Source organism: Pseudorca crassidens, chromosome 1 (genome assembly GCF_039906515.1).
Source record: "Pseudorca crassidens isolate mPseCra1 chromosome 1, mPseCra1.hap1, whole genome shotgun sequence".
Taxonomy (NCBI): domain Eukaryota; kingdom Metazoa; phylum Chordata; class Mammalia; order Artiodactyla; family Delphinidae; genus Pseudorca; species Pseudorca crassidens.
In genome coordinates, this window is record NC_090296.1 from 109,247,720 (window position 1) to 109,266,611 (window position 18,892).

Below are 18,892 nucleotides of genomic sequence, written 5' to 3' on the forward strand. Positions count from 1 at the left end.
GGGCTAAGAGCTTTCATCTTGGCAATGTCAGCTGGTTACAGGGACCTAAGGCAGATGACAGGTGCTAGCAGCATGACAGGAGGTCAGATTTATCAAGGAAAAAATCTCAAAGCACAACCCCTTCTGTCTCCCTCTTCCGAAGGGCAATGAGAAGAGGGGCCCGTCGGCACTTAGTAATACTAGAGAAAGGACTTCTGCTCCCAGAGGAAGATCTTTGCATATGCCAGCGTTCAGTTGAAGACTTTTGGCTTCAGTTTCTCAGTTCATGAACTCTAATTTGATATTCTCTGATTTAGACACACTCTGATCTGATATTCTTTTTTTCCCTCCTGAAACGTAATTATGTTTGTGGTATGATGATTTCCGGAGCAACTTTGAGGAGCTGTGAGTCCGCTTTTGTGGCACTGTCTACCACGTGTGATTTGTGGGCCTGACTCAGTCTCCCCCACTAGAACATCAGCTCCCCTGGATGAATCACCTGGGCAGTCTCCAGCTGCCCAGCGCAGAAACGTGCCCAGCAAAAGTGCTCAATGAATACACAGAGGAGAGAACTCAGGTTCTTTCCACTTCTCCACCGTGCAGAACACAGGGTCTTGCTAAATCTTTTTTGTTTTGTGGTTTTTTTTTTTTTTTTTTTGCGGTACGTGGGCCTCTCACTGTTGTGGCCTCTCCCGTTGCGGAGCACAGGCTCTGGACGCGCAGGCTCAGCAGCCATGGCTCACGGGCCCAGCCGCTCTGTGGCATGCGGGATCTTCCCCGACCGGGGCACGAACCCACGTCCCCTGCATCGGCAGGCAGACTCTCAACCACTGCGCCACCAGGGAAGCCCCATTGGTGCTTTTAACACACCCTCCAGGTGACTGTGATACTCACTACAGTTTGAGAACCACTGGTGTACAGACTGGGGCCCAGGAAGATCAGGTGTACACATCACTTGTCAATGTAGAATCACAAACTTAGGTTTGTTTGACCTAAGTGACCTCTTATCAGGAAGAGATACTTTAATTCCATAGTTTCTGTGAGCTGTCAACTTGGAGAGGATGGGATACAATCTTCACAGGCCACTGGGCTCCCGGAAGCTCAGGCTACTTGACTCTGAAGAACGACATACCACATCCTAATGAATGAATTTGTCAAGAGCTACTCCCCTTTGTGAGGATTTTAGCAGAGACGTTGGTGACAGCCATCCACTTTTATGGATTTTCACTGAGTAATTAATAGGATAACAGTTACAAGTGCAAGTTAAGTGCATACTATTTCCACTGGATTGGATCATAAATAAGTCATATAGCTTTGAAAGTGAATGGGAAGAGACGGTTGAAAAGAAAGACCTATTGGGAGCTGAATGAGGGAGGCCAGACTTAATTTTAAGCCCTACCTTCTCATTTTCCTGAAGCAAGCTGTCCACAGGGGACCAGCCGAGACCGTGGTGGATTGTGTTTCACTTTGTGCTTCCGCACAAGGTATCGGAACATAGACAATCTACCAAACGTAGACATTCCCGAGTCTCTCCTCCTTCCACAGAAATCAAAAGTGAAAACAGCTCAATACGCCAGAGGTAAGGAGGAGGGACAGAGCAGCAAAGCTTCAGGAATATTTTGCAACACACTTACACAAGCTACTGGACATTTTGTCTCTTTTTTTAGTACCTGGGCTAACGTCCTCCCCAACCACAAATTCAGGGCTTCTCTTCAGCAACGGAGAGGCCTCTCGATTCAACTCCTTTTCCAAATCAATGCTGGGTCTCAGGGCCACATCACACCTTTTGTGGGCCCTGGGAGCTTTTGTCTTCAAAAGCCCTTTCCTCGACCAAAAAAAAATTTTAAATTATATTTTACGGCTGCATAGGTATAAAGACAAATATAATCCAGGCTGGGCTTCATGATTATATATTTATTGTTATTATAGTCACTAAAAACGTAAACACGTTAGTATTTACGTTTTGCAGGTCTGTTAGTAGCTTCCTAGGGCTGCTGTAACGAAGTTCTGTAAACTAGGTGACTTAAACATCAGAAATGTACTGTCTTACAGACCTGGAAGCTAGAAGTCCAAGATCAAGTCGTCAGCAGGGCCGTGCTCCCTTTGAAGGTGTTAGGGAAGGAGCTGTTCCAGGCCTCTCTCTTAGCTTCTCGTGCTTCCTTGCCTTGTGAGAGCAGAACTCTAATTCTCACTTGCTGTTCTCCCTGTGTGCATGTCTGTCTCCAAATTTCCCCTTTATATAAGGACACCAATCATGTCCGATTAGGGACCCACCCTACTCCAGTATGACCTCATCTTTATAATTACTCTGAATGCTACCCTATTTCCAAGTAGGGTCACAATCTCAGGTGCTGGGGATTAAGGATTTCAAGGGGATACAATTCAACGCAACACGGGGCCTGTGCTCTGTGTCTAACGGAGAAATTGTCCGTGCAAAGCCTCCTCTAGGATGCCGAAGGGGAGATGCAGGTCTGGGGTTTCCAAAGCATCAGAAATGAGACAAGGGCCCAGGGGTGAAAGAGGGAGACGTTTTACATTTAGTTTTACCCTCTTTTTAGAAAAATATTGCAAAAGCTTTATTGTGTAACTGACATACAACAAACTGCATAAATTTAAAGGGTTTTACATATACATATGCCAAAACTTATCAAACAGTTTGATCCTATTTTTAAAGGAAATATTTCAGGATTCAAAAACACTTCAAGGGAGATTTTCTGTGCATCAACTCACCCTGGAGGAGGTTAACTTCTCTCAATGCCCCACTTCCAATAAGCCCAGGTGAGCCCTAACCTGCCTCGACTCCAGATCAGGAGCCAACCTTCCTGCACTTGGACATCTCCATCCTGCATGTTTGTACTTGTCTCTTGGAGCTGAGCCCTCCTAGGAACTGAGGAAGGACACAATTTCATTTTTTTTTTTTTTTAAATCTGATTTTCACGGAGGCAATGTACATCTCATGCTTTTTTCCCCCATGTTAACCTTTTTTCTTCTCCTGCAAGAAAACTTCAACTTGCCCCTCGGTCCTAACGGAGGATCCAGCTAAAGAGAGGGATGTGTCCATCGCCCCCAGACGCTACCTCTTTTTCCCCTCTCCTCTATTAAAAAAGAGAGAAAAAGACTGAGTGAGATTGGGAAGGATACCTGAAATGAGTACTCCCTTTGTGGCTTCCATTTTTAAAGTTACTATCAGCCCATTGCAACAAAAGCCTCCAAATTCTTTCTCAGTCTGTGGTTCAATGGTTTCATTCCCAAAGGATTCTAGAGACCCAAACAAAGTGCTGGCTGTCCTCCTTGAACCTTCCCCTCCCACACAAAAATCACCTCACACAAAAACAGCCAAATAAAGCAGCACAGCCTGAGGCGGGGGGCGGGGGCCCACAGAGTGAGAACTGAACAGTCCATGAACTTGGCCTGTCCATTTAAATTGCAAAAGCTCCAGCTCATTCGCAGACACACAATTGGGTCTGGCAACACCATTCACAGCCCAGGATGTGAACTGGAGCCTAAGTCGTCATTACAGGCACCCAGGACAATGCCAGTTAGGGTGTGTCAAAAGCCAGGCTGTCCCCGAGAGAAGGTTCTCTTAGAGCAGTAAATAACAGTAATGGCTTTGAGGATGCGTGTGCCCAACACGAAGCATTTCATGTTTCCGAGGAGGAGTACCTGAAACCACCCTAGGAAGGCTTTTTCTTTCTGCACAAATTATAATAAAATAATGGTAGTGGTGACTCCAAGCCATAAATCTGTTAGGTCTTGGTTAACTTAAAAAAAAAAAAAAAAGTGATATTGTTATGTACATACAAACGACCCAGTGACTTGTGGAAGAAGCTAGTTCTCCTTTCTCCTCAAAAAAGATCCTCAAGTTGGTTGACCTACCAGACTCAGCCCAAAGGTTGAACAAAACCCCGGTGAGAAAGAAGCTGTGGTCTTTTTTAAGGCTGTACACGTAGAGCATCTCTATTTCCTGCATGGTATTCAGCAACTACAAAATATAAGCCCTAGGCATCCTGCTTGGGCATTGGAAGAGGTGTGGTTAAGAAGGAATGGGTGGTCTCAGCTCTGGGTCAGTATATGATGAACCGCTGGAGGTGTCCCAAGGTCCTCTCCAAATGCCTCAGCTGACTAATCCTATACAACAATGACTGCGAGCAAATCAGGTGGGACAGGAAGAGAAAGTTCAGTGGACAAACGACTCAAATTCCATTCCCAGCCAGAAACTTCATGCCACACAGTACGGACTTCAGAGGACAGTGTCCTGAGGAACAGTGGATTCTGCGTCATATGACATTGAGATTTTCTTGACCTTGGAGGAGCTGCCTGCACTCCCATGCTTCTCCCTCTCAGAAAAGGAATAAGACAGTTTATTCTCTGTCCACACGATCTCTGATAATATGGCTTTCAAGAGGCCACCAGCTTCATGCTTTCTTTCTGTGGGCTATAATAACCAGGATCAGGGCAAAGTGAGATGGGAAAATGCCTCCTTGGGGTGAGAGTTTCCAAAGAATGGAATAAGGCAGAGGGTAGGGTCAGACAGACTGTGAAAATTCTCATCAACGCTGCTCACAGGGCCATGTTCCAGGTCAGAGATGGCGGCTGCTCCTTTCCTGTCTGGTCGTGGAAACGTGGAGGTTTACACCCAGGGCATTGAGCCAATGCCCCATAATTCACTAGGGCAGGTGCTAGAACTTCAGCTCTGTGCACAGACCTGGCGGCCAAGCTTCACTGACCTAATGGGCTCCACGGACTTAGCTATGGGGGTCTAGCCCTCTCCCTCCAATCTCATCTTTAGAGCCTCAGGGCCTGTCTTACTCCCGTCACCTCTTCCTTATTCACGTGGGAGGCCTCGGCAACCTTGCTTTTCCTTGTCTTCTTTCCCCACTTCCTGCACGGCCACAGCTGACCACCCCCCCCTCCACATGCCTCAGACCAACTGCACAGATCTCCTTGGGAACCAACATGCCACCCCTTGCCAAGCTTCCTCAGAACCCTTACCTTCCCTCTCAGCTGAACAAAAGTTTCCCTCACAACATTTATGTAACTCCTGAAATCCGACCTCCTCCAGGAAGCCACTCGAGATTGATTAGGGAGAAATGCAAATGATTCCCACGGCCCTAACTAAATATATACATATTTATTTCTAGGAGTTGTTGTCTCTAACAACCGCCAAGTCCCTAGGTGTTCCTTCTCTGCCACCCCCAGTGAATGCTGTTATTCTTTTAAAAAGTGAAAGTAACTTTAATGTTTTACTCAGTATAAACATGTCAGATGCTCATACTAAAGTTAGATTCATAGATGTAGAAACTTACCTGAAGAATGTAAAAAAAAAAAAAAAAAAATCACATAAAGCCCACTATACAGAGGTAAATTTTTACAGGATACACTTCTTTCCATAAATGCATTTACTCTTGACAGATATTGCCTCTAGGACAGACAAAAATGGGGCTAATTAACATAGCAAAGAGTAAGTAGCTACTCATTAATTGGTTCTGTTTACATGCCTATCATGAAAAGATCATTTCTGTGCTTAAGCGGAGACTTTCAGCTTGACTAGGACTGTCATTAAGAAAACAGTGAACGCCAAAAACAACATTTCTATGATTTCATTTATATGAAATGTCCATAATAAGCAAATCTATAGAGATTTGTGTGGCATGTGAATTACACCACAATAAAGCTTTTTTTTTAAAACACACAAAAAAGAGAAAAGAAAACAGTGAACACAAGTAATATCTTCTGTGAAGTGGAAGAGGAGTGAAGTTCAATCCCGTTATCACTTTGCTATAGACACTGATGAGTCTGGCAAAAGTGGGAAACATTGGTTTGGGTAAAGGGTGACTGAGGTTGACAAAAGAAGTGTAAGCAGGCCTGGTGAGCAAATGTGCCAATCTTTCTGCCCAGTATCACAGAGCATGAGTCTGATTCTAAACCCAAATCTAGTGTGAGGCTCGGCCAGGCACAGGTGATACACCGCTTGCCTTGGCTTGAAGGTCTGAGGCCACCGTCTCTATGTCATATGCATGTGTGACCAGGAAAATAGAAGAATCACAGCTTCTGTCTCCCTCCTGTCATCCAGGGAGAAGACAGCCTTGGTCCAATTTGATCCTGGGCCTTGTTGGTTCAATCAGAGTAATGGATTAGGGATGTAGGAGACTAAAAGGAACTGAGATTTTTTTGACTGGTTCACAGTGGAGAAACCAGACTCATGGAAGAGGAAATAATAGATTTGGAAGGTAAGAGGTAGGTGAGGAAAAGTTAAGAATCAGAAGGCACTGGGTTTGAGAAAAAGTTTGAAGACCTTCTTTTTGTTTGTTTTGTTTTGAGGAGAGGGAGTGATTCAGGCAGCTGTCATATTGTGATGGGTGGCGTTTTGGGGAGATAAAGAGAATTTTCAGAAAATCTGCTGCAAGCTATAGGTGGAATCCTTCTTTTAGCATTTTCTGAAAAACTGTAATAAAGATATAGATTGCTTCAAAATTCTTTTTGGAAGTCAGTGTGTGTTTCTTTGGCAGTGACACGGTGCTGATACTGGAGATACAAGGCAGCTCAGTCTTATGCGGGTTACATATAAAAACCTGTGTGGTTTGCTTTGAGCTCTCAGTTTCTAGAGGGCAGGGATCCACATCCATGCAGACGATCTGGATATATCCCAGGAGGCATCTTGTCATCGTTCTAAAAGCTCTGAAGGAGGAAGGAGAATTTGAGTCCTGGCTCACCTTTTTACTAGCTGTGCGGCTCAGGATACGTCACTCCCTGAGTTCACTGTCCTCACAAGTATACTGTGGGCAAGTATGGTGACATCTGCCTGCACCTTGGGGTTCTGTGAGGATCAGATAAGTATATATGAGCATGTTCTGTGAGCTGTAAAGAGCTACCCAAATCATCACATGGTATGACAGCCTGGACAACATGACATTCAGCCACTTACTGTAACTCACCATAACAATGGTGGCTGGAATGGTTCCAGGACTGATTCTGCCCAGGGCTATTAGCGAGTCCTCTCTATCCCTTCCTGGTATCTCCTCTGTCTTGGGAGCCAGGGAGGAATAAACTCAGTCCTAGGAAATCTACTGGGAACTTCACAACTTCCCTACCTCATTTCACCCAGGGCCTCCACCACTGATTAAATGGAAATGCTGGAGGGTGTAATGGGCCCAGGCCAGGATTCTGCTGAATCCAGCCTATGACTGGCCACCGCGCCCTGGGCTGATCGTGACTTCACCCACTGGCTCCCATCTCAATGGACGGCTCTCTCTGAAAGGCCATTTTGTGACTTGTCCTGGGAGCACTTCATTCATGCTGGCTGAAGCTCTTGCCCTTTCCGCTCAAAATTAACCCTACTCAGCCCAAAGCAGCCACAAAGAATCTGAATGAGACAGCGGCGAGGGAGGACCTTGCACAATCCAAGTATGTTTCCAGGGGAGCGTTCTTTGCTTTCCAGGATTCCAAGAGAATCCTGTCCAACCACGGAGGCAATGGCTTGGCGGGAGTCAAGGGCCCGCCTCCCGTGGAGGTCTCTCCCCATATGTTCCCATCCCTCCCAGGAGCTGAACCTCCCTATGGAAAGGAAGCCAGACACATGTCTACCTGCTGCCTCAGAATCTGATCCTGCCTTTTTTTGTTTTCAGTAGCTGAGACCAAAGGCCTGGCCCATTCCCTCCTTGGTCTGAGGCAAGAGTCCTTGCAATGGATTTTCCTGAGAGGTAGCCCAGAGGCTGGTGTGACAAGGAGCTGGCCTGCTTTCCTTGGCCTCGGCCTGGCCAGTTCTGCCCTTGCCCTGAGCCAGGCCAGCAGGACTCAGGGCTCAAAGCAGCACCAAGACCTTGAATTAAGACACAGGCAACTCATTCCACTTTCCTGGCCGCCTCAATGGATCTGTCTTGTCGGCCTGCGTCTAAAGCCCTTGAATGATTCCAGCTGCTGAGCTGGGCCTGCGGACACAGGGACATTTGGTTTCTGTTAGAGCACAACAGATCAGTGTCTTCACCTGTTTCATTTTTTCCCTCCTGCACCAGGAGGGGGACAAAGCAGCCAAAGTCTGATGCTGCTGATTTGGAGATTTCCCATTTTGTTTCGGTGACTTCATGCCTTGGCCTGGACGCTGCTGGTATCTTCCAAAACCACTTCATTTCCTGTGTATTTCCAGCACTCGGCCAAAAAGAATGTACAGTATGAAAAAAATGTCTGCTGCCCTCAATTGCAGAGACCCTCTGGAAAAAAATATCTGGAGGGCTTTTAAATAAAAGAAAATAATTACAACCTGCTGAGTGCCTTACAGAATCTATGAAACTCGACCTTTTCCAAAATATCATAGTATTTCCTGTGGCTTCTGTAGGCTAAGCCTTCATGGATTTATAAGAATGTGTCCAACACAGTCTCCGGGCTCCATTTCTTTTTAAATCCAAAAGTCAGATGTGAAAAGGCCAAAGACATCCTCTTGGAGGACAACATCCCAAAAGGTGTTAAGCTAAAACCCAGCTGGAAAAATAGAGGCTGCCAGCTGTCGGGGGGTGGCAGGCCACGTGCATTTATTTTATTTTATAATTTTTTTAATGAATGAAGGTTTGATTTTCCAGCTCGCCGCCCAGTTGTAGCTTTGCAGATGCTGTACATGGCAGGTATGCCTCGCAGATGTGTAGAGGCACAGCTTACAACTATACGGTGGGTGGAGAGTGGTTTATGAGCCTTGAGATTCATAAATTCTAGTCTTTAGAACTCTCTGTATAAACATGGTTAAAAGTTAGAAAGGGAGAGAGAGAAAACATTCTGACCTTAAACTACCTGTGATCAACGATCCAGACTCCTGCTGGCCTTTCCCAAGAGAAAACTGAAACCTTTTGAAACAGAAACTCAAGGAGACAGAAGCTTCTACTGACTTTCCGGAAGAGGTAAAGATTCCAGGCTTGGGTTCACTGTGCGTGACTATTGCCCACTAAGTCTATACGTGGACAGACGAGATGAAACGGAGGGAGGTACAATCAGCTGGACACTTAAACCTGCACAGACCATCTCAAATACGTAGTCATAACAATCTCTCTCCCTTGGTGGCTTTGAAAAAATAAATTCAGATTACTGTCTTAACTTCGTACTGTAGGCCGCCCGCTTTAGTTAAACCTGTGGAATTAAGGCCTTCATTTCCAGTGAGGAGGGGTCGAATTCCATATCAAATGACTCTGAATAAACTAGTGAGCACAAACTCACTAATCGACTCTAGTTAGTGTCAGCCTCAGGCTGAACTGTGAACTGGTGACTATGTGTTTTCACAGCCCTCGCCCTCCCCTTGTGCTTCCCTTGTCTCCCAACTCGGGACCCTCCCTTCAAGCTTGGCGGCATCCCAGGTTGGGAGAAGTCCCTTGCTCAACTTAAAACTTACTTAGGAGTTTTCTTCTCTAGCAAAGTAATTTCTGTTGAGGTGAGAACAGCTGAGTAGGGTTCACCTCCCAGAGAACAGCCATGTTTTAACCACCAAGGGAGAGTCCAAAAAAAGTCAGACTCCTGGGAACAAAGGAGAGCTGATGAGAGAGAGACTGTAAATTGGGAGATGGAAACATTCAACCAGTCTTCATTCCCAAGAGATAGAAGCGTAAGGAGGAGCCTGCTTTCCTCTGGGGTACAGAGTTTAAGTGATGGGAAGTGGAAGAAACATAAAGGAACAGGCTGGAAATAACCAACATCTCTTTATTCAACCTTGGTCTGTTAAAAAGCGAAATACTAACAACTATTTTATACAGAGAGAAAAATGCTAACATGCCCCAGTCACTTTGCAGTCACACTTTATAAACTTCCTGTAGTTCAGGCTGCCTCTACCATCTCAGGACTTCAAAGTAAGTGAAGCTTGTTACCATATGATCCAGCAATCCCACTCCCGGGCATATATCCAGAGAAAACTCTAACTCTAAAAGACACATGCGCCCCAGTGTTCACCACAGCACTATTTACAATAGCCATGACATGGAAGCAACCTAAGTGTCCATCAACAGATGAATGGATAAAGAAGATGTGATACATATATACAATGGAATATTACTCACCCATAAAAACAGAATAAAATAATGCCATTTGCAGCAAGATGGATGGACCGAGAGATTATCATACTAAGTGAAATAAGTCAGACAGAGTAAGACAAATATCATATGATAGCACTTATATGTGGACTCTAAGAAAAAGATACAAATGAACTAATTTACAAAACAGAAATAGACTCACAGACAAGAAAACAAACTTATGGTTACCAAAGGGGACAGCAGGGTTGGGGAGAGAGAAATTAGGAGTTTGGGATTAACATATACACACTGTTATATATAAAATAGATAAACAACAAGGACCTACTATATAGCACAGGGAACTGTAATCAATATCTTGTAATAACCTATAATGGAAAAGAATCTGAAAAAGAATATATATGTATGTATAACTGAATCACTTTGCTGTACACCTGAGACTAACACATTATAAATTAACTATACTTCAATTAAAAAATGTTTAAAAAAAAAGAATAGGTGAGGCTTTCTCACGTGGACCACGAGAAGGAGTGCTGTGCATAAAGAGAGGAGTTCTCAGATACACAGTGTGTGATGGCTGGAGGGTACAAGCAAGGCACAGAATAGAATACATAAACAGACCACGGGAAATTCTTGGATGAGTTGTCCTGGGTTCCCAGGTAAGCCACAAATCAAGTATTAGTAAGTAGGCAGAACCTTTCTTGTTTCTGTGCCTTTCCTTTAGGGATCTAATTCTTAGTAAAGCAACTCAAGAAGAAAAAAACTAATGCTTCTTTGTTTCTAGGACTTGGCCCTTTGTTTTATAATTAATATAGATTCCCACCCAATGCATAAATGTTTAAAGCATCATTTATATTGCATTGCCCACTTGTTAAAGTTTAAAATGCTGCAAATAGCCAAGAGTCTGTGCTTTAGTTACAAGCAAACTTGCTCACCCCATGGTCTTAAGCTCTGGCAAACAGTGGCATAAAATTGACTGCTAGGTGAATTTTGTATTTGTTGTACATTCTTTGCCATTATAAAAAAGATACGGGGCTTCCCTGGTGGCTCAGTGGTTAAGAACCTGCCTGCCAACGCAGGGGGACACGGGTTTGAGCCCTGGTCCGAGAAGATCCCACATGCCGCAGAGCAACTAAGCCTGTGCGCCACAACTACTGAGCCTGCGCTCTAGAGCCCGTGAGCCACAGCTACTGAGCCCACGTGCCACAACTACTGAAGCCCGCGTGCCAAGAGCCCATGCTCCACAACAAGAGAAGCCACCGCAATGAGAAGCCCGCGCACCGCAAGGAAGAGTAGCCCCCGCTCGCTGCAACTAGAGAAAGCCCACGCGCAGCAACAAAGACCCAATGCAGCCAAAAGTAAGTAAATAAAATAAATTTATAAAAAAAAAAGATATAAAGATCCAGTTTTGAGTCAAAGCCTAGCTTAAATTATTTTAAGTTATGTACATAGTTGGACTGAAATGCGTGTGTGTGTTTACACATGTGCACATCTACATGATATACTGTATACTATTTTTTTCACCCATTTCACCCAGAAATGGGTGAAAAAAATAGTCCTAACCCAATATTGGTGCAATTAGTTAATAATGATCTAAGGAGATATAAACCAACACCTTCAGACATTAGGGATTGTTTTTTCAATTGAAGTATAGTTGATTTATAATATTGTGTTAGTTTCAGGTGTACAGCATAGTGATTCAGTTATCTTTTCTTTTTATATTTCATTATAGGTTGTTACAAGATACTGCATATAAATCCCTGGGCTATACAGTAAATCCTTGTTGCTTATCTGTTTTAGGTATAGTAGTTTGTATCTGTTAATCCCATACTCCTAACTTGTCCCTTCCCCTCACCTCCCCTTTGATAACCATAAATTTGCTTTTTACAGACATAGGAATTATTTTATTAACAAAGGAATGGGTCTAAATATTGAACAAGCCATTTGCTTTAAAAAATAGTCATATGGAAATAGAGTAAGAATATTCCTCCTCATGTCATTCTTAGATATTCTAAGGGTTCACACCACTTTGGTTTGTATGTCAACTCCAGGGTGGATTGTGCAGTGGCTGGAAAGCAAGGCAGGCTCTTTGCCAACCTTCATTCCCGTAACTGGGCTTCTGACCTAACCCTTATGAGCAAGTCTCTCCGAGTCTTTGTCAGGTTCTACCCTGGTTTTCTTTCCAGGCCTCCCAGGGTCCCAGCCTGGTTGCTCTCCTTGCCTGAATCCCAATCTTACCATCATAATTTTTAGATTTTCTGACTGTCAGAGGGTTATAACGCAGGAAGCTTGGCACTGATTGTGGGAAGTTGGGTCTGTTTCAGTAACACCTCCCCGTCATGGGGGAAGATGAGTCTGCACTAGCAGAACAGTCTGAATTCTGAAATATTTTAAAGAGAAGAGGTCCTGGTATTTTCCAGTAAGGAAAGGAGGAGCTCTATTCAACTATTAAGAAGAGTTTCCTGGGATACTTCAGTTAAGGTACATGTGATTTGTCAATATTCTGAGTAACAGCTGTTCTTAAACTTTAGTAAACCTACGAGTCACTCAAGGAGTTTGTTAAAATGCACATCCCTAGGTCCCCCATCCCTCCCAGCCCAGGATCCTAATTCAGAAGTTTTGGGGTATAATTCAGGACTTTTGGACTTTTTCTCCCCATGATTCTCTCTCTTGGATGGAATTTTGAGAAACATTGCTCTATGTATTCAGTAAACAACATCCATGTATGAATCACAAGTTTTATTTTCATACAGACCATTATTGTTAGAAAAATATTTGCTGTCTTTAAAAAGTTTAGTATGTCCCCTATAATCTCATTTGTACCATTAATTCTTCAAGTAAATTACTTCTATAAAACATAGATTTAAAAGTTAACATAGCCTGATCCAGACTGAATTACTGCAAATCGCTCTAAGAATGGATGAAATGCAAATTAATGAGATTTCTGTAAATGCTTGTTACATGTTGCTAACTAATATTCTATGGTGGTGTGAGTTATGATATATACATTCAAATACCGAGCTGTTTTAGCTATTTTAGGAAATTAATTTCAAGGCTATTTTTACACTAGCTAAGAGGGAGAATACAGCTGACGGTCATCTAAGTAACACTTATGGGCCAAATGGATATGATCTAGACCTGCCCAGATAAATGTTTCAGGGTGACTGTTAGAAAATTTCGACACTATCTCCTTTACCAGGAGTATGACAGAGAGAAAATCTGCCCCATGATTTTAGGCATGTGAAGAGCTAAATCTAAATAGCAACAATAACATTAACAGCTAATATTGATCAACCCTTTCTATGTGTCAAGTACTTTACATCCATTATTTCATACTGTCTTCATAACATCCCTAATGATATTTACAGATGAAGAAAATGAGGTTCAGAGAGGTTAAGTAACTGGTCCAATGTCACACAGCTAGAATCTGACTCCAAAGCCCAAGACATCACAGCTGTGTCTATACCTGAGAAAAAACTTACTCTCCCCACTGCATGTGACCAGTCTCCTCAAACAGTGTTTCCTTTATTTTAAGCGTAAATCTTGCAACTAAAACTTGCAGTTTGAAAAGTTCACGTAGAATGAAGTGGTGCCCAGAAAATAATTATCCAGATATTTTTCTTTAGGAAAAAGAAAGAAACCTCATCTTCATTTCAGTTTCAATATAGTTTTGCAAACCTATTTTGGTCTGAGTGCCCCAGAGCTCAGCTTTGTCTAGATCCGGTGCTCGAACCTCGGTTCTCATCCTACCCAGGTCTAACAGATGCTTGGGGCAGCCTTATCATTAGATCGCCTGTGTAGAAAATCTTTAGAGGAGAGACCTGAGATTAGATTAGAGGAAAAAGAGTGAAAGATGACCATGAATAGTAATCTCTTCCCTTCTGTGATGGGCTTGTAGAGAATGGTTTTAGAAGTGAATTTTTATTTTTTACTTAAAAAAATTCAAGCAAGGCAAGGAAAAATAACATTCAATGTCCTAGTAGTTGCTTCAGAAACAGGGAATCAGCTGGCACTCTGGGTTACATGGGCTATGTTCACAGTCAAAGCCACCAAGGCCCACAGACAAAGTTACCCAAACGGTGAAGGGCAGGGAAGGATTTGAGTCTCCCAGTCCCCAGGTTGGTGCCCCTCCATTACACCAGGATAAAGGAAGTACTTCATTCTGATGTGAGGACTTTGTTCGTGGAGGGCATTTCAAAGCAGGTGGCGATCCAGGCAGAGAAGAAAGGCAGCCGGGGGACTAAACATGGAACAAGGCAGAGGACTGTGGAGACCAGGAGAGCAGGGAGAGGCCACCATCAGAGGCTCCAAGGAGAATGTCTCCTAAGCTCGTCCAGCTGAATGTCTTTTCCCTCCCCATGGCGGGCATCCCTCCCCACAACCTGTCCACGGGTTCAACTGTTCATCCCCTTCAGCCCGGCTGTCGTGTCTCCATGACTTATGGCAAATAACATCGGGAGTGATTTGCAGTTGTATGAAGATAAGCGGTGGGAATAAGAAGTGGGGAGAGCAGGAAATGGATCATCATTATGATTATTGTTTTTATTTAATTAGGTTTTGCTATTAGAACAATAAATAACAATAATAAGAATGATAATAATGCAGATAAACCAACACTGAGAAAGCCAGGCACTACGCCAAGCATTTAAAATATGCAATCCTGTTCAACCCTCTGCTATTCTGATCAGTGTTATCATTATCCGACTTCACAGATGGGGACACTGGGCCACGAAGAGCTCAGCACCTTGACCAAAGTCACTGAATGGGTGAGAGGCAGTGCTGGGACCCAAATCCCAAAGTCTGGCTATAGAGATTTCGACTCCAGAGCCGGCATTCTTGACTGCTAGGTGCCGGGCTTTCATAAGTGTCACCTCCCTGAATTCACACAGGCAGAGCTGGGTGTTGCTATCCCCTCTTACAGATGAGGAAACTGAGGCTCAGAAGTGATCATCTGTCCCGGGAGAAGGGCAGAGATGAGGTTCAAAAACAAGACTCCAAGCCGCTCTTCTGCTGTTACCTAGACCAATCTGAGAAACCCGTCCTGAAATAAGGATGGGACTCCCTCTCTTGCATCTAGGACTCTATGTCCAGGTAGGAGCTGGGCGAGAGTTTGGGAAGAGGAAAGAATGGACAAAGTGTGTCAGAAGACAGGCAAGCTGTAAATATGTAGCGCATCTCCTGTGACCCCTCGGCTGAGTGAGTGGGTATCGCCAAGGAGTTGGAGAGGGTCATTGGAGTTAGGTAGAGGTTCTCTGACTTGCTAAAAAAAACTGGGGAGACAGAAGGCAGTGGGACAGGTTGGGGGAAAATAAGAAAGAGAGTGAGGCAGACATAAAGAAAGAACATCAGGCGAAGAGAGAAGCCTCTTAGAACAGCATAAACACAACCAAAATTTCAGGCATCAACAAAACCCCACTGACGCTCAGGCACTTCCGACTCCGTGCCTTTCCTTCCCCCGTGGCACAATAGGAAGCTCTGATTTCATATCTCCTTTTACTTCTGGATGATGCACACTGATAAATACAGTATGTGAAATGTAGGGATGTGTGAAAAGGAAGTGTGGCAAGAGTTGTTTTCCATCTCCAATAATAGTGTTTCAATTTGGTACCTAAATAAACAGTCTATTTTAGTGGCTCCCCTTTGATACCTCGAATGTTCCCTTCTGTTATTTCTGGCAGTTCCCAATCCTGTGATGTGATTAGAGAGGATGATTACACTTACATAACAGCATCAAATTAATTTGCCGCCGAGAACAACAGTGGCCGGAAATCATTGGAGTTCTCAAATCGCTCCCCCAACCTGCAGCCGCCTCGAGTTTATTTAAGTGACATCAAGGGATTAGAGCGAAGTCGGTCAGTAGAGCACTGTTGGGAAAACAACCAAAACATCGACGCTGACCTTGTAAACGAAAAGAGGAACAGAGCTAATAATGAAAAGTGCTGGTCCCAGGCCTGGCACCAGGGCCATCGGAAGAATCAGCCTCCCAAACACACATTTCCGTCTGCAGGGGAAAGAAACAAACTGTACGTTTCAGTGAAGATTATTTTCTCGGGCTGCGTCCTGCCAACCAAGGACTGTCAAAACCAAAGATATCTGAGATTGTGCTCATGTTTTTTCTTTTTTCTTTTGGCCCCTTTTCAAGAAAAAAAAAATTAAGTTGACTTGAATTTTTTACCCCATGAGCTTAGATCAAAACAACAAAAGAGAGAGAGAGAGAGGAAAAAGAGCAGAGGCAAATAGTATCGCCTCCGCTTTTCTAAAAGATAGGCAATAACGGCTCAGAGCGCTGTAGCCCGTGATCTCACCCAAGGCTGGAGGTTTACAGCAGAGGGTAGCATGTGGATGCCTTGAAAAGGGTCTCACGACGCATGCGGGGCTTGCAGTTTTCAGTTCTGACACTGACCGTTGGGCAGTCATTTAAAGTCTCTGAGCCTTGGTTGTCTTACCCAGGAAAGCATCTCTATTATAAAGTTGGTGTTCACCCATCTGTTCATGCCGTTCACCCATCCATTCAACAAATACTGATTGAACACCAATTCCAAGTCAGGAACTGTGCTGGCCACTGGGAATACCAGCTGACATTGTCTCAGCTCTAGGAGCTCGCGTCCCAGTGAAGTGTGACAATAAAGACAGCCACTGTGCACCGAGGGCCAGTGTGGGTAGGCACCCACCTCACCACCTTTCATCCATGATAGTGTTTAAATCTCACAACCACCCTATCAGGGTAGGTATCACTATCTTTACAAATGAGGAACTGGAGCCTACACACTTTAAGTAACTCCATGCCAAGTCATATTTGCACGTGATTAGATTGGAATTCAAATCTAGGTTTTCTGAATTTAAAGCTCTGCTAGGTCCCTTTATACTTTTTTGGAACCTGATAAACTCTAAAGCATTCTGCAGGTACAAAGAATTATTTTAATTGTGTTTACGCAAGATGTTAACACACTAGACAGACACCACAAATGCACAAATTTTGGTTCCCTCATTCCAGCAAATCCAGCTCATTTGTTTTAAAGCACATCATTCCTATTGTCTCATTTAATCCTTGTAACAGTGTGATTGTTCCCATTTCACAGTTGAAGAGACCAAGGTTAAGCAATATGCCAAAACTGGACTTAGAACTGTCCTAGGACAGGAACACTGGTCAGGGGCTATTCCCCCGCCACTCCCCACCCCCACCCCCCCCATCACCAACCTCCTTTCAACGGGAATGTACAAATGGAGGCTGATGTTTTCAGTTTTGGCTTCAATAGATTTCTGGATGCTGCCTATATATGTCAGTCTTTTGGGTTTCCATGGCATCCTGTGTTTAGGTAGAAATCCGCATTTGAAATACAACCTGGGGTATTTTTATACTTCCCCACTTTGAATATCAATTGCTGCTTTTCCACCTTGTAAAAATTTGTAGCATTTCCCATCACCTTTTATTAATATCATCATCATTCACGAACACGGAGATTCCATCGTACATTCTTTCACTTAGCTCTTGTGTAAGGCTGCTCTTTACATCAATATATGGGGGTTCCAAAGTTGGTACTACTCCAATTAGGTCATTCTAATCTTTTGTTTCTTGTATGTAAGCAACAAAACATTACAACAAAGAGACTTATGCTAATTCCAACTTTACCATGGAATCTATCATATCACTTGACCCTGCTTGTTCATACCTCTCTTCTCCTAATTCATAAAATGGTTGTTGGAAAAATTTTTGTACCATTTTACCCTCATGGCTGAGTTCATTGCTAGTCCTTCTGTTCGAAATCCTTGCCACCTAACTTCTACAACATTCCCCCTTTCTTCAAGGCCAACTCACTCCCATGTCCTTGAAGACACAGTTCCACAATACCTCTGCCAACAGCGACATCCACCTACTCTGAATTTGCAAAACCCAGAGACTGCCAGAGTTTATTCGGCAGGCACCTTAGTGGAGACCCAGTCCTAATTCCCTCTTATATGGATGAGGAGACTGGAGTCAGAGAGGTCAAATGACTCTCTGGTTGATGCTGAAGCTGTAACATCAAGCTGCTAACTGACACAGACAAACTTCAGGGAAGAATTGTTTCTGCCATCTCCTCTGCCTCAGGCCCTTTACACTAGTTGTTTCTGCCACCTGGAATGCTCTTCACCTGGTTCTTTATGTAGCTGGCTGAGTCCTGTAGTTCAGCTCTCAGCTCCTCCAAAAGCTGACCAACCTTGCTAAAGTGCCCATCCAATCCCAACTCCACCACATCACCCTGTTCTGAGTATTTATTACTGTCTGACATTTATTTATTTTGGAACAATTCCAAAGAGAGAACATTGCCTGCTCCCTGGATGTGACTCCAGTGTGAAAAATAGTGCCTAGTACACAGAAAGTGCTCGATAGTTATTTGTTGAATAAATGAACAGATGAGCAAATGATGATCTGTTTCAGCCTCCTTTGCTTTCTTCTTTATTCCTTCACTCACTCCTTAAAGCACTCCTTGCTCTGTGTAGGAGTCTGCCTTCCAACCTCTTCTCTTCTCCCTTTTCACACCTTCCACTTCCCTTGGGTTACCATGGCCACCCTCAGAATTCCAACACCCGTCTATATGGAGATGGCAAATATGGAGCATGGTGCTGCCCAGGGCAGACATTACTAGCAGATTTCAGCTCTCTTTTCAAAACAGTCTAGTCCTAGTGTGCACGGTCCTCCAGGCAGGCTCTGCCAACTGAGAGGTGTTGGTTCTCCAGATGAAAGCTACTTCTCTGATCTATATGCCAATGACTCCCCAAATCTGTATCTACAGCACTGGAGTATTCTGACCCCCTTTCATACTGCCTCCTAGACACCTTCATTTGTTCACCACCATCATCCAGCACCATACCTGGGGCATGGTGAATGCTCAATAAATGCTTTGGGCCATGATAAGCACGTATTCAGTGACACTATC